At 45.5% G+C, this 16346-nt stretch overlaps 1 protein-coding gene across 2 annotated transcripts in view; it reads left to right on the top strand.

The window, feature by feature from the left end:
• Positions 1-16346, top strand: part of NLE1 (notchless homolog 1) — a 691532-nt gene that overhangs the window by 461360 nt on the left and 213826 nt on the right. The gene's annotated exons all lie outside the window — the stretch shown is intronic.

The raw sequence follows: 16346 nt of genomic DNA, 5'->3' as shown, positions 1-16346 counted from the left end.
GTAGCCCTCAATCGGGCCAAATACCAGAAGCTTAGTATTTCTGCGTCAGTTGCTGTCGCTTCAGTACTGACGTCAGGTCGTCAGAGGTATAAAAACTGGCAGCCGACACCATTACATCAGTCGTTCTTGCGAGGAGCCAGAAGCAGTTCACACGAGTGCCGGTCGGCTGCTACCTGAGTTTTCATTTCTGAAATTGAATCATATTGAAGTCTTCTAAAGCTAAGTACCCCATTAGGTATCCTTTTTTCTTGCTCTAACCGATGTCAGAAAAAGTTAACAATTGTCTTGTCTGTGGAAAGCAGATTTTTATTCTTACTCCGTCACCTGTTTAGGCCCAGACCACAACGTACCTCATTGTCGGTTTTGTGCTTTGTTCAATGCCCGAACTATTCGTCATCGGGCCCTTGTTGTAGCTAAATACTTTCATTCTCAATGTACCGATTTTCCGAAAAAACGTAAGGATAAAGACAGAGACAGACCACACAGGTCCAAAACTGTAGAAGACGCTTCTGTTAAGCTAGTCGCCGGTACTCAGGCGCTTTCGCAGCCCGTGATGCCCACTTCGATGGATTCACAGGCCGCTACCGAGACCCATTTGGAGTCCAGTATGCCGCAAGACTCTTCTTTGACTATGGAACCTGCGAATGTCTCTACCTTGGATGGGTCCAGATCCGCTGTGCAGGCACCGGCTTCTGAGGAAGCTCTTCGCACTACCGATATTTGACACAAACAGACTTCTTTCCCGTCTTCAGTTCTTTCTAAAACTACTGAGTTTCTAAGGCCAAGAGTACGAGCTACGCCTAAAAAACGATGACCCAATCTCAAGTGCCTGTTTCCTTGCCACAATCTCAGATGCTTAAAATGGCAGAAGACCTGATCATGCTGATTAGGGGAAGCTAGCCTTCACCTGCTAAAAGAAAAAGAGACTTGTCTGCAGCAGCTTTATCTGACCAAGAGTCCGATGACTGTGAGGTTTCTGATTATGAAGACATACCCTTATCTGCATATAAGGATTCAGATGCAGAGGAATCCATTCCTTCTGCCTCCCCTCCAGAGGATTTTTCTTTTGGTGAAATCCTACATACTTTGAGAGAGCATTTTCAGTGGGAATGCCAGGACTATCCTCAGTCCAAAAAGAGACTCTGGGAATTTTTAGATCTACCACAGCACAGACACTTTGCTGTCCCTCCTCTGGATTTTGTGGATGATGTCTTTATGGAATCCGGTCTAACTCCTCTGATATTTTACACCCTGCTCCAAGGAAACCTGACAGGTACTACCGAGTCCCTGATTCTCACAAATTTCTCTTCAAAAGGAATAAAAGCAGCTACAGCTAAGAATCCTACCCCCTTGGACAGGGATTCCCAAGCTTTACACAGATGGGGTAAAAAAGTATACACCACCTGCAACTCTCACCATTAGAGCATTAAATTGTCAGTTCCACATGCTGAAATACCAGCAACATACTATGGAACTTAAGCAAAAATTATCTACCTTTCCTGACTGTGCAGAAAATAAAGAATTACAGGAGCTTATGCATTCTGCAAGCCAAGTCAGTAAGTATACCCTTCAGTGTGGGTTTGACACCCGAGAAGCATCTTGCAGGGCAGCAGTCACAGGTTCTGTACTTAGAAGACATGTCTGGCTTAAGGAGCAGACCATGTCAAATCAAAATTATTGGACGCTCCTCTGAACAAGGACAATCTGTTTGTCACCAAAGCAGAAGAGGTTTTAAAAAATATGGAAGAAAAAGGCTAAGTCTATGCAGACAGTCAAAGATTTTTTTGCAGGTGCAGCCTCCAAGATTTAATAGGCATTGCCCCTCAAAACATTGGTCCTTTCCAGCACCCTCAAGGACATCTCAAACTAGACCCAGGGGAACTAGACCCCCCCCAAACACAGTCTCAGGGTATGCAGAGATCTAAGTAGTGGAGTACCTCCACTTCTAAAGCAGGGAGTGCTAAGCCACCCCCTTACGGAAAGAATTCACAATGACTTCTCAACTCCACCCCTTAACCTCTGCCCAATTGCTCGCGCCCCTAGGAGGAAAGCTTGCCCACCATGCAAAAAACTGGACCTCCATCACCAACGATCTATGGGTCCTCAACATAGTATCCCAGGGGTACAAATTTTATTTCCACATGCTGCCACCCCCAAAAGGGTTCCCAGATCTTCCTCCAAACCAGGAAAAAAACAAGTTCAGTCCCTGCTCTCCATAAGGGTAATTCAGCCTGTTCCTGCAGAACAGATAGGCCAAGGTTTTTATTCCACACTTTTCCTGGTACCCAGAAAAGAGGGCACCTGGCACCCAGTCTTAGATCTATCCATTCTAAACACCTTCTTTGTGGTACCAAAATTCAAAATGCTCACCCTACAGCAGCTTCTCCCTATGCTGTCCAAAGACACCTGGTTAGCCACCCTAGACCTAAAGGAGGCCTATCTGCACATTACAATAAGGGACTTCTGCAGGAAATATCTACGTTTTAGGGCAGGATATATGCATTATCAGTTCTCTGCACTTCCCTTTGGCTTATCCACTGCTCCCAGAGTTTTCACAAAATGCCTGGCTCCAACCATTGACTATTGCAGACAGATAAATATTTAAATTTACCCCTACTTGGACAATTGCCAAATTCAGGCAGACAGGAAAAGCTGTTGCAGCAACTGGCATTTGTAAAGGACCTTCTAAACTCACTGGGGTACATTATCAACGAAAAGAAATCCAAACTAGCCCCCAGTCAAAAAATTGTATTCCTGGGAGCAAGCTTGGGCACAGCATCCCAGATGGCATTCCTTACTCCAGAAAAACAAGCCTATCTGACAAGCTACTTCGCTAAAATGGCCACCAGAACCCAGCTATCCTCAAGGAAAATCCTGCAGGCTGTAGGGTTCATGGCCTCCTTCATTCTACTAATTCCATATGCCAGACTTCATATGAAGAAACTTCAGTGGTACTTAATAAGTCTTTGCTGCCAGCATTCACAGGACCTGGAAACGATCATACCTATGATACCTTGTCTAAGGAAGGAGTTCCTTTGGTGGGCAGCAGCATGCAACCACAACAAGGGGCTTCCCTTTACACAACCCCTCACTGCCCAGACCCTAACCACAGATGTATCAGATTATGCCTGGGGTGCACATCTGGACGGCAGGTGCATTCAGGGCCACTGGAGCCAAATCAAATTCATCTGCACATCAACCTAAAAGAGATGCGAGCTGTTCAACACGCTCTGACAGCTTTCCAATCCCTTTTCTCACCAGGGCCTTTACTAATCAAAACCGACAACACCACAGTGATGTGATACATAAACAAGCAGGGGGGAACCCACTCTGCAGGCTAGCCAAGACCCTGTGGAACACTGCCTCAGCTATGCATATTCACCTGCTAGCTCAATTTCTGCCAGGCAACCAAAACTCTCTGGCAGACAACTTAAGCAGAAATCTCCTAGACCTACATGAGTGGCAATTAAACCACAACACCTTCAGGCTTGTGACCCAGAAATGGGGTACTCCGAAGATGGACCTATTTGCCTCCCCCTACAACCACCAGTTGTCGCTTCTTCCATGACGTCAGGTCATCAGGGGTATAAAACATGCAGCCGACTCCATTACATCAGTCTTTCTTGCCGTGCAGTGCCCGAAGCAGAAGCGGTTCACAAGTGCCGGTCGGCCAACTCCTGAAATTTTCATTTTCGAGTTTCAGACCCGAAGTCTTCAAAAAAAAAAAAAAGATAAGTACCCCGTTGGGGATCTTTTTTTCTTGCTCTAACCGATGTCAGAAAAAATTAACAATTGTCTTGCATGTGGAAAGCAAATACCTCGTAGAGATTTTCATTCTTACTGCGTCACCTGTTTAGGCTCAGACCACGACGTCCCTCACTGTCGATTTTGTGCCTTGTTCAACGCCCGAACTATTCGTCGTCGTGCTATTTTTGTAGCTAAATACTTTCGTTCTTGATCTATGTACTCCAAAATGGCTTCGTTAAGCCATCTGACTATCGATCTTCCGAAAAAATGTAATTGTAACGACAGAGACTGACCTCAAAGGTCCAAAACTGCCGACGACGCTTCCATTAAGCTAGTCGCCAGTCCACCGGTAGCCAGTGAGGCGCTTACGCAGCCCCTGATACCTGCTACTACAGATTCGCAGGCCTCTATTGAGGCCCATTCAGAGTCCGGTATGCCGCAAGATGCTTTTTCGACTATGGAACCTGTGGATGTCTCTACCTTGGATGGGTTCGGAGCCGCTGTGCAGGCACCGGCTTCTGAGGGTATATTCAGGCCTTCAGACTTTCATATTAAACAGACAGCATCATTTCCATCTAGAAGTACCGAATTCCTCAGGCCTAAAACTCGCACTACGCCTAGAAAACCAACGACCAAACCGATGACTCAGGCCCATATGCCCCAAAAACAAATGCTTAGAATGGCTGAAGACCTTATTACCTTAATTAGGGGAAGCCAGCCTTCCCCCTCTAAGAGACCTAGAACTGATTTTCTTTCTGATTCTTCTGATCAGGAACCTGATATCTCTGCACCTTCTGATTACCAGGATTTGCCCTTTTATACTTATGAGGATTCTGATGCAGAGGATTCCATTCCCTTTGCTTCTCCTCCAGAAGATTTTTCTTTTGGTGAAACTTTGCATACCCTTAGGGAACATTTCCGCTGGGAAAGCCAGGACTATTCTGAGTCTAAAAAGAGACTTAAGGAATTCTTACTCCTGCCTCAACACAGGCATCTAGCTATCCCTCCTGTTCTGGCTATTGTAGATGATGTTTTCTTGGAATTTAGCCTTACCCCAGACACTTTAAATCTAGCTCCCAGAAAACCTGACAGGAACTGCAGAGTACCTGACTCTCACAAGTTCCTCTTTAAGAATCCTACTGCAGATCCAGAGACTGTTTCCCAAGGACCAAAAGGCGTTAAGGCTACTGCTGCCAAAAACCCTACCCCTTCTGATAGAGATTCTAGAACCTTAGACAGATGGGGTAAGAAGGTTTACACTTCTGCTACTTTGGCCATTAGGGCTCTAAATTGCCAGTTTCATATGTTAAAGTATCAGCAGCATATTATGGGACTACTTAAACAGAAAATAATGATGTTTCGTGACTCTGCCGAACACAAAGACTTGCAAGATTTAATGCATTCTGCAGAACAAGTTGGTAAACATACTTTGCAATGTGGTTTTGATGCTTTAGAAGCATCTTGCAGGGCTGCTGTCACTGGGTCTGTACTTAGAAGGCATGCTTGACTTAAGGAACAAAACCTGCCAGGTCATGTTAAAGCTAAATTACTGGATGCACCCTTAAACCAAGACTGCCTTTTTGACAACAAAGCAGAGGAAGTCCTCAAAAAGATGGGGGGAAAAGCTAAATCTATGCAAACTGTTAAAGAGTTTCTACAAGTACAGCCTCCCAGATTCAGTAGGCATTGACCTTCAAAGAACTGGTCCTTTCCAGTCCCTTCCAGGCCTTCTCAGTCGAAATCCAGGAACAGCAGACCTCCAAGACTTCAGTCTCAGGCTACGCACAGATCTAAGTAGTGGGGGGCTCCCACTTCCAAAGCAGGGAGTAGTAAGCCACACCCCTATGGAAAAATGGCACAATGACTTAACCTTAACCCTTCCAAGCCCTGCTGAACTACTTGCTCCCTTAGGAGGAAAGCTCGCCCTGCATGCAAAAAACTGGGAACTCATTACCCAGGACAAATGGGTTTTGAACATAGTTTACCAAGGATACAGATTCTACTTCCACACACTACCAAACCCAAATGGTTGGCCAGACCTCCCCCCCCAAATCAGTGGGCGGAGGCCCAACAGCAGGTTCTCTCCCTTCTCAGTATCAGGGCTATTCAGCCTGTCCCAGCAGAACTAAGGGGACACGGATGTTCATCGTGTTACACTGCTGCAGTCATTACACTTGGGTTATCTAGCCATCAGGTGGTCCCGCAGTCGGCCAGAGTTCTAAAGTCTTGGTCTGGCGTCGGTTGCTGTTGCTTCTTCCCTGACGTCAGTGCGCCAGGGGTATATAAGATGCAGCTGACGCCATTTTCTTCAGTCTTTCTTGCTGCGCGGTGCCCGAAGCAGAAGCAGTTCGCAAGTGCCAGTCGGCCGACTCCTGAGATTTTCGAAGTCGAATTTCAGATCCGAAGTCTTCTATAAAGCTAAGTACCCAGTTGGGGAAACTTTTTTCTTGCTTCAGACCGATGTCAGAAAAAATTAATAATTGTATTTCTTGTGGGAAGCAAATACCTCATAAGGAATTCCAGTCTTACTGTATTCCATGCCTAGGCCCTGATCACGACATCACTAGTTGTCGGTTTTGTGCTAGATTCAACAAACGCACTATAAAAAGATGTTTTGATTTTGCTTTGCACTACTTTGGCCGAAGGTTCAATTATACTATGCCGTCAGATCAACTGACGACCACAATACCGAAAAAGCGCAAAGACAGGCATCCGAGGTCCAAGACTGACGACGAAACCACTTCTAGGCCAGTCGCTGATTCTCAGTGAGGCACTTTCGCACTCCCTGACACCCGCTATCTCAGAGCCACAGGCCGGTTCCGACTCCCACGTGGAGACAACTAGGTCTCTGGAAACTCAAGTTATTGGGCCTACGGAAACTAATCCCTCAGATGGGTCCGGAGCCGCTGAACAGGCATCGGCTTCTGAGGGTGTTTTCAGACCTTCACAACTTACCATTAAAACAACAGCCAAGACAAAGGTACCATTAAAGACAAAGAAACAAGTACAGCATTCTCCTGGACAGTCCTCCATGCCTAAGAAACAGATGTTTAAAATGGCCGAAGACCTCATTACTCTAATCAAGGGTTCCCATCCCCCTCCTGAGAAAAGGCCTAGGCAGGATACAGACTATGATTCCTCTGATCAGGTTTCCATTTCCTCTGATTCCTCTTCAGACCAGGGATACTCTCTACCCCCCATGAGGACTCTGATGCTGAAGAATCTCTATACCTTCAGCCTCTCCTCCTGAGGATTACTCTTTTGGGGAAACTTTGCATACCATGAGGGAGCATTTCGACTGGGAAAGTCAGGATTACTCAGAATCCAAGAAAAGGCTCAGGGATTTCCTTTTATTGCATCAACACGGGCCGCTGGCTATTCCGCCTGTGCTAGACATTGTGGATGATGTGTTCTCTGAATCTAGCTTATCTCCTGATTCTTTGCCTCCTGCTCCAGCCAAGCCAGATAGGTATTATAGAGTCCCTGACTGTCACAAGTTTCTTTACAAAAGCCCTTCTGCTGATCCAGAAACTATTTTCCAGGGTCCAAAAGGGGTTAAGGCATCCATTGCAAAAAATCCAGTACCCTCTGACAGAGATTTGGATAGATGGGGGAAGAAAGTATACACTTCTGCAACTTTAGCAGTAAGAGCTTTAAATTGTCAGTTTCACATGCTTAAGTACCAACAATATTTAATGGCTCAGTTAAAACAGAAAATGCTTGCAAGCTCAGAAGCTCCTGATTGTAAAGAAATGCAGGATTTATTGCATGCAGTTGAACAGGTGGGAAAACATACTCTGCAATGTGGTTTTGATTCTTTAGAGGCCTCTTGTAGAGCCGCAGTTACAGGTTCTGTGATTCGAAGACATGCTTTGTTAAAAGAACAGAGTTTACCGGATCATGTTAAGGCAAAATTATTGGATGCTGCTTTACAGCATGATACCTTGTTTGGTGTTAAGGCAGAAGAGGTGTTAAAGAAAATGGAGGATAAAGCTAAATCTATGAAAACAGTCAAGGATTTCTTACAGGTACATCCACCTCTGTTTAGCAGAAATAGGCCAACAAAGAATTGGTTCTTTCCAGTGTCAGACAGACCACAGAGAGGCAGATACAGACGCCCAAGAGGCAGATCTCAACCCCAAGGCTCAAACAGATGACAGTGGGGCATCTCAACTCCAAAAGGAGGTGAGGACAAGTCTCAACCTTACAGGAAACGGTCACAATGACTTTCCCCTTCGTACTCCAAGCACGTCCCTTTTTAAAGCCCCTTTAGGGGGAAAGCTAGCACTTTTTTCTCAAAACTGGCAAACAATCACCCAAGACAAATGGGTGCTGAATATTGTGACTCAAGGTTACAGATTCCACTTTCATGCTTTACCAAGGCTAAAAGGAATGCCAGACCTGCCACAAAATCAATGGGCAGAGGCACAAAAACAAATTTCAGCCCTCATGGATATGAGAGCTATTCAAAAAGTACCACAACAAGAACAAGGACAAGGATTTTACTCAAGACTCTTTCTGGTCCCCAGAAAGGACAAGGCCTGGAGGCCCATACTAGACCTTTCAATTCTGAATACTTACCTGGATATTCCAAAATTCAAAATGTTGACATTACAGCAGCTTCTATCCATGCTGGGCAAGAAAGCTTGGTCTGTTACTCTGGACCTCAAAGAGGCATACCTGCTTGTCCCTATCAGACAGAATTGCAGAATATACCTCCAATTCAAAGCTGGTACAATGCACTACCAATTCTCTGCACTGCCCTTTGGCTTATCTACTGTGCCCAGGGTCTTCACAAAGTGCCTGGCACCAGTAATTGCATTTTGCAGACAAAAAGGAATTCAAATATAGCCATACCTGGATGACTGCCTCATTCAAGCAGAGACAAAGGACATTCTTCTACAGCATCTGGCGTTTGTAAAAAGGTTGCTAATTTCTCTAGGGTACACAGTAAATGAAAAGAAGTCAAAACTAGTGCCCTTGCAACAGATTATATTCCTGGGTGCCAGCTTAAATACAACGGCCCAGATGGCTTACCTCACGGCAGACAAACAAGTTCAACTAACTCAATATTTTCAAATACTGGCAAAAAAGTCCCATCTCCCTGCAAGAAAAATTCTGCAGGCCCTGGGATTCATGGCATCCTGCATACTACTAATACCATATGCCAGACTGCATATGAGGAAATTACAATGGTACCTAAAATGTGTTTGGACTCAACACTCTCACAGTTTAGAAGCAGTAATACCAATGATTCCCTGCCTACAACAGGAAGTTCGATGGTGTGCACAGGCATGTCACCTAAACAAGGGTCAGCCTTTTACCCAACCCACAGCCAGGCAAACTATAACAACAGATGCTTCGGATTACGCCTAGGGAGCACACATGGTAGGAAAATGCATTCAGAGCAAGTGGACCACAGACCAGATGCATCTTCACATCAATCAAAAAGAGATGCTGGCTGTTCAGAATGCCCTAACAGTTTTCAAGGACCTTCTGCATCCAGGACAATTGTTACTAAAGACAGACAACACCACAGTAATGTGGTACATAAACAAGCAAGGGGGCACTCATTTTTATCCCCTATGCAGGAAAGCCATGACCTTGTGGAACACCGCTCTAATGTATCAAGTTCACCTGCAAGCACAATTCCTGCCAGGAAAGAAAAATACTCTGGCAGACGATCTAAGCAGAAATATCATGGACCCTCACGAATGGAAATTGAATCCACAAATCTTCAGCATGGTAACGCAAAAATGGGGATGCCCAGACATAGATTTTTTTGCCTCCCCCACTGAATTGCCAACTACAAAAATTCTGTACAAGGACTTATCACAAACAAGCATGGAAAGTGGATGCTCTTTTGTTCAGCTGGAAAACCTAAACGTTTATGCCTTCCCGCCACTGCCTCTTCTTTCAAAGGTACTCCTAAAAGCCAGGCAAGAAAAACCACAGATGATCCTGATTGCTCCAGACTGGCCACGCCAGCACTGGTACCCTATCTTAAGGAACTTGGCTCAAGGCCCACCATGGATTTTGCCTCAAATTCCACACCTTCTGACTCAACAAATCAATCAGATCCTGCACGGTCAGCTCAAAACCCTAAACCTGGCTGCATGGCAGATACATGTCAAACAGGCAACACCACTCTCTAAAGCTGTTATGGATGTCATTTTGGAGGCCAGGAGGCCAAGCACCAGGAAAGCTTACTCAGAAAAATGGAAGAGATTTTGCGCCTGGAACCAGGCTCAAAGCCTTGACCCTCTTGTTCCAAACATTCCTCAGATTTTACAATACTTAACTGAGATGCTGGACAGAGGCCTATCCTTTTCATCAATTAAGATCCACGCCTCGGCCATTTCAGCACATTACAACATGGATCCTCCTTTATTCTCTCATCCCTTACTAAAGCAGTACCTCAGAGGGGCTAAAAATATAAGACCGCCCCGGAGAGCACCAACACCTACTTGGGACCTCAATTTCGTTTTGGAAAAACTGACCCTATCACCTTTTGAGCCAGCCAATACAGCCAGTCTAAAATTTTTATCATGGAAAACAGCTCTGCTCCTGGCAGTAACTTCAGCACGAAGAGTCTCAGAGCTACAGGCATTAATGGCAGTGGAACCTTTTATAATTTTTCATCAGGACAGGGTTTCTTTAAGAACAAACCCTACCTTTATGCCAAAGGTGATATCTAGTGTGGCTCTAAACCAAACCATCCATTTGCCAACTTTTTATCCAAACCCCCAGAATAAAGGGGAGAAACTTCTGCATTCTTTGGACATACACAGGCAGCTACGCTTGTACTTGGACAAAACAAAAGCTTTCAGGAAAACTGAGCAACTGTTTGTAGCATATGCTGCAGGATCACAGGGCAAGGCTATCTCAAAGCAGACTATTTCCAAATGGATAGGACACTGTATACATTACTGCTACACACAGCATGGAAAATCAGACCCAAGTACCATTAGGCCACATTCCACCAGGGCAACAGCCACTTCAACAGCCTTTCTCAGAGGAGGTACCTACCAAGGAAATTTTGGAGGCTGCAACTTGGAGTTCAGTGCACACCTTTACCAAGCACTACCACCTGCCTCTCTACTCTAAATCCAGAGCAGGATTTGCCACTGCAGTTCTGCAGGGTCTCATAGCCAATCCTAACTCTTTATAGACCAGCCACCCAACCTTAGCTTTGGGATTCTACCCAAGTGCAATGACTGCAGCAGTGTAACATGATGAACATAGTACAGTTTTGTAGCTACCATAAATGTAGATGTTCGAGTGTTCACACTGCTGCAGTCCAGGTTACCCTCCCTCCATCCCCTCTGAACTAGCTGGACTTATCCATACTTTTCTTTCCTATACAACCTTTGTGGTGTATTTGCTTGTTACTGAAGTTATTGCTTTTATTTTATACGTATATTTTTCATTAGCAATATGTATTGCCTACCTATTGGGGGCACCTGACATCTGGGGCAAGAAAAACTGAAGAAAATGGCGTTGGCTGCATCTTATATACCCCTGGTGCACTGACGTCAGGAAAGAAGCGACAGCAACCGACGCCGGACCAAGACTTTGGTACTCTGGCCGACTGCGGGACCGCCTGACGGCAGGATAACATAAGTGTAATGACTGCAGCAGTGTGAACACTCTAACATCTACATTTATGGTAGGTACAAAGCTGTACTTTTTTATTCAAGACTGTTTCTGGCACACAGAAAAGAAAACACCTGGCGTCCTATCCTGGACACCTCTATTCTCAAAACCTTTTTGATGGTTCCAAAATTCAAAATGCTAACTCTTCAACAGTTTCTTCCTATGCTAGCCAAGGATGCCTGGCTGGCAACCCTAGACTTAAAGGAAGCCTACCTGCACATCCCAATAAGAGAATCCTGCAGACAATACCTACATTTCAGGGTGGGCTCCATGCACTTTCAGTTCTCTGCACTTCCCTTTGGCTTATCTACTGCACTCAGTGTGTTCACAAAGTATCTAGCTCCAGCCATTGCATTTTGCAGGCAGAGAAATATTCAAATTTACCCATACCTGGACGATTGTCTGATTCAGGCAGAAAACCAGGGCTTGCTATTACAACACCTGGCATTTGTAAAGAAACTTCTATCCTCACTAGGGTACACCATCAATGAAAAGAAATCTCACCTAGTACCCTGCCAACAGATTGTATTCCTGGGAGCAAGCTTGAACACAACTTCCCAGATGGCATTCCTCCCCCCGGAGAAACAAGTGTATTTGACAACCTACTTCAAACTTTTGGCAACAAAAACCCAACTATCTGCAAGGAAAATACTGCAAGCCCTGGGGTTCATGGCCTCTTGCATTCTGCTAATTCCATATGCAAGACTACACATGAGGAAACTCCAATGATATCTAAAAAGGTCATGGTGTCAACATTCACAGGACCTAGAAACAATGATTCCTATTATTCCTTGTCTAAGGACAGAGTTCCTTTGGTGGGCAGAGGCCTGCTGCCACAACAAGGGACTCCCTTTCACTCTACCCCCTGCCGCCCAAACCCTAACAACAGACTCATCAGACTATGCATGGGGGTCTCACATGGCGGGGCAGTGCATTCAGGGCAAATGGAACCCGAGACAGATGCACCTGCATATCAACCAAAAAGAAATGTTAGGTGTACAGAATGCTCTGACAGCCTTCAAAGACCTTATTCTCCCAGAACAACTAGTGGTAAAGACAGACAACACCACAGTTATGTGGTACATAAACAAGCATGGGGGAACCTATTTCTACCCTCTCTGCAGACTAGCCATGGCTCTGTGGAGCACAGCCTTGAGCTACCAAGTGCACCTACAAGCTCAATTCCTGCCAGGCAAACTAAATTCACTGGCAGACGACTTAAGCAGAAATCTGATGGACCCACATGAATGGAAACTAGAACGCAAAATATTCAACCTCTTGGGGAACAAATGGGGGACCCCAGAGGTAGACCTGTTTGTCTCCCCTCAGAACTACCAGTTGAACAAATTAGGCACCAGAACTCCCCACAGTCAAGCTTGGAAAGTGGACGTCCTGTCCTTCACCTGAGAAAGCCTCTCAGTTTCTGCCTTTCCCCCTCTGCCTCTCCTCTCGAAGGTTCTACTAAAGATCAAACAGGACAAGCCAAGAACAATACTGATTGCACCAGACTGGCCACGCCAACACTGGTACCCCCTCTTGCGTAGTCTGACACTGCTGCAACCATGGCACCTGCCTCAGACCCCTTCCCTGCTGTCCCAGCAGGCAGGCCAGATTCTGCACCCTCAATCTCATACCCTGAACCTTGCAGCCTGGCTTATTCCATGAGCTCTCCTCTAGCATCCCTCAGCAAGCAGGTGTGAGTTGTCATTCTGGAGGCAAGGAGGCCTAGTACCAGAAAATCCTATGCTGAAAAGTGGAAAAGATACTGCTCCTGGAGTCGAGCTCAGGGGATGGCCACAACGATGCCTAGCTTATCTCATATTCTAGAGTACTTAACAGAAATGCTCCACAAGGGCCTATCCTTCTCATCAATTAAGATTCATGCCTCTGCCATTTCAGCACATTGTAATACTGAGCCACCCCTCTTTTCTCACCCCTTGCTAAAACAGTTCCGTAGAGGGGCCAAAAATTTAAGACCCCCTCAGGAGAGCTCCCACTCCATCCTGGGACCTTAACTTTGTATTGGAAAAGCTCACTCTTCCCACTTTGAGCCAGCTGCAATAGCAGAGTTGAAATTCCTTTCCGGGAAAACAGCCTTACATGTTCATCGTGTTTCACTGTTGCAGTCATGACTGTAGGGTTCTCCCCTGCCGGCAGGCAGCCCTCGGTCGGCCAGAATCCCAAAGTCTGGGTCCGGCGTCGGCTGTTCAACCCCGCTCCCTGACGTCAGAGCGCCAGGAGTATAAAGCCGACAGCCAACGCCATCTTCTCCAGTCTTTCTTGCCGTGCAGTGATAGCAGTTTGCAAGTGCCGGTCAGTTGACTCCTGACGAATATTTCTATATACTTCGGTCCGAAGACTTTATTCTCCACTCAAAGCTATTAAGTACCCCGTTGGGGAAACTTTTTTCTTGCTCCACTCCGATGTCAGAAAAAGTTAATAATTGTATTTCATGTGGGAAGCAAATACCTCATAAGGATTTTCATTCTTACTGTATTCCTTGCTTAGGCCCTGACCACGACTTAGCTAGTTGTCGGTTTTGTGCTAGATTCAATCAACGTACGATTAAGCGAAGGTACGATTTTGCTTTTCATTACTTCGGTAGGCGCTTTAACTACAAAATGTCATCGGATACGGTTCCATCTACCGGAGTTCACAAGCGTCGCAAGGATAAATACAGGCCTCCGAGGTCCAAATCTGATGATAGCGCACATGTGGAGCCAGCTTCAGGTTCGGCCATCGTCACTGAGGCGCTTTTGCAGCCCCTGTCGTCGGCCATTTCAGAGCCGATGGCCGAAACGGACTCTCATGAGGAGCCAACCAGGCCTTTAAATATCTCTGTTGCAGGACCTTCGGACAATGCTCCTTCGAATGGGTCCAGAGCCACTGTGCAGGTACCGGCTTCCAAAGGGGTTTTCAGGCCTACTCAGCTTCAAGTAAAGGCAAAGCCAAAGACAAAGGCAAAGACTCCTTCTAAATCAAAGACTTCAACACAGGCCTCTTCTGAACCGTCTCCCAAGTCACAGAAACAGTTACTCAAGATGGCGGAGGATTTACTTACAATGATTAGGGGTTCTCATCCCCCTCCAGACAAAAGACCAAGGCAGGATGTTTATTATGATTCCTCTGATCAGGCTTCTGTTTCCTCAGTTTCTTCTTCTGATCAGGAATTTTCTTTCCTCCTTATGAGGATTCTGATGCGGAAGAATCCATTCCTTCAGCTTCTCCTCCTGAGGATTTTTCTTTTGGGGAAACTCTGCATGAAATGAGGGAACATTTCCATTGGGAGGGACAGGAGTATTCAGAATCCAAGAAAAGACTGAGGGATTTTCTTCTTCTTCCCCAACATAGACCCCTGGCCATTCCTCCTGTTTTGGATATTGTGGATGATGCCTTTTCGGAGGCTAACTTAACCCCTGATTCTTTTCCTCCTGCTCCTGTTAAGCCTGATAGATACTACAGGGTTCCTGATTCCCATCAGTTTTTATACAAGAATCCTACTGCTGACCCTGAAACCATTTCTCAGGGTCCTAAGGGTGTTAAGGCTGCTACTGCTAAAAATCCCATTCCTACTGAAAAGGATTCTCGAGCCTTAGAAAGATGGGGAAAAAAGGTGTACACTTCTGCTACTTTGTCCATTAGGGCTTTAAACTGTCAGTTTCATATGCTTAAATATCAGCAATTTCTCTTGTCTGTCTTAAAACAAAAATTTACTTCCATTTCTGCCTGTGCAGATGATAAGGAATTACATGACCTATTGCATGCCACTGAACAGGTTGGGAAGCATGTTTTACACTGTGGATTTGATGCCTTGGAGGCTTCTTGTAGGGCTGCGGCCTCTGGCACAGTCATTAGAAGACATGCATGGCTAAAGGAACAAAATTTACCTGAACAAGTAAAGGCTAAATTATTGGATGCTCCTGTTCAGCATAATGTTTTGTTTGGTTCTAAAGCTGAAGAGGTGATTAAAAAGATGGAGGATAAGGCAAAAGCCATGCAAACAGTTAAATATTTCTTACAAGTACAGCCTCCTAGATTTAGCAGGAATTGGCCATCAAAAAACTGGTCCTTTCCCTCTTCAGACAGGCCTCAGAGGGGTAGATATAGACGCTCCAGAGGGAGGCCTCAAACACAAGCTGCTTATAGACCAAGACAGTGGACAGCTTCTACCCCTAGGGGAGGAGAGGACAGGCCACAGTCTCAAAGGAAACAAACTCAATGACTCCCTCTGTTGGGCTGCAGGAACGTCTTGCCTGGAAGCCCCTCTCGGAGGAAAACTCTCTTTTTTATCAAAATTGGACTCAAATAACCCAGGACAAATGGGTTTTGGATGTGATTTTAAGAGGTTACAAATTCCATTTTCATACCTTGCCAAGGCCAAGCAGATGGCCAGACCTTCCAAAACATCAATGGACGGAGGCCTTAAACCAGGTGGAAGCTCTTTTGGCTATGAATGCCATAGAACTGGTTCCTCTTTCAGAGATGGGAAAAGGGTTTTACTCAAGGCTCTTTCTAGTCCCAAGGAAGCAAAATTCATGGAGACCCATTCTGGATCTATCGGTCTTGAACACCTTTCTAGAGATTCCAAAATTCAAGATGCTTACTCTACAGCAGTTACTTCCAATGCTGTCCAAAGATGCATGGATGGTGACTTTGGATTTAAAGGAGGCATGTTTACACATTCCCATCAGGCAGGATCGCAGAAAATACCTCAGGTTCAAGGCCGGATCGAGGCACTTTCAATTCTCTGCGCTGCCCTTTGGATTGTCTACTGTGCCCAGGGTCTTCACCAAATGCCTGGCTCCAGTAGTAGCTTACTGCAGACTCAAGGGAATTCAAATTTACCCTTATCTGGACGATTGTCTAATTCAGGCAGACAGCAAGGATGTCTTACTCCAGCATCTAGATTTTGTACAAAACCTCCTCAAATTCCTGGGATTCTC

The sequence above is a fragment of the Protopterus annectens genome, chromosome 13.part0 (assembly GCF_019279795.1).
Source record: "Protopterus annectens isolate FY-2018-M chromosome 13.part0, PAN1.0, whole genome shotgun sequence".
Lineage (NCBI taxonomy): Eukaryota > Metazoa > Chordata > Ceratodontiformes > Protopteridae > Protopterus > Protopterus annectens.
Note: the sequence above shows the minus strand (reverse complement) of the source record. Positions and strands in the feature narration are given on the sequence as shown.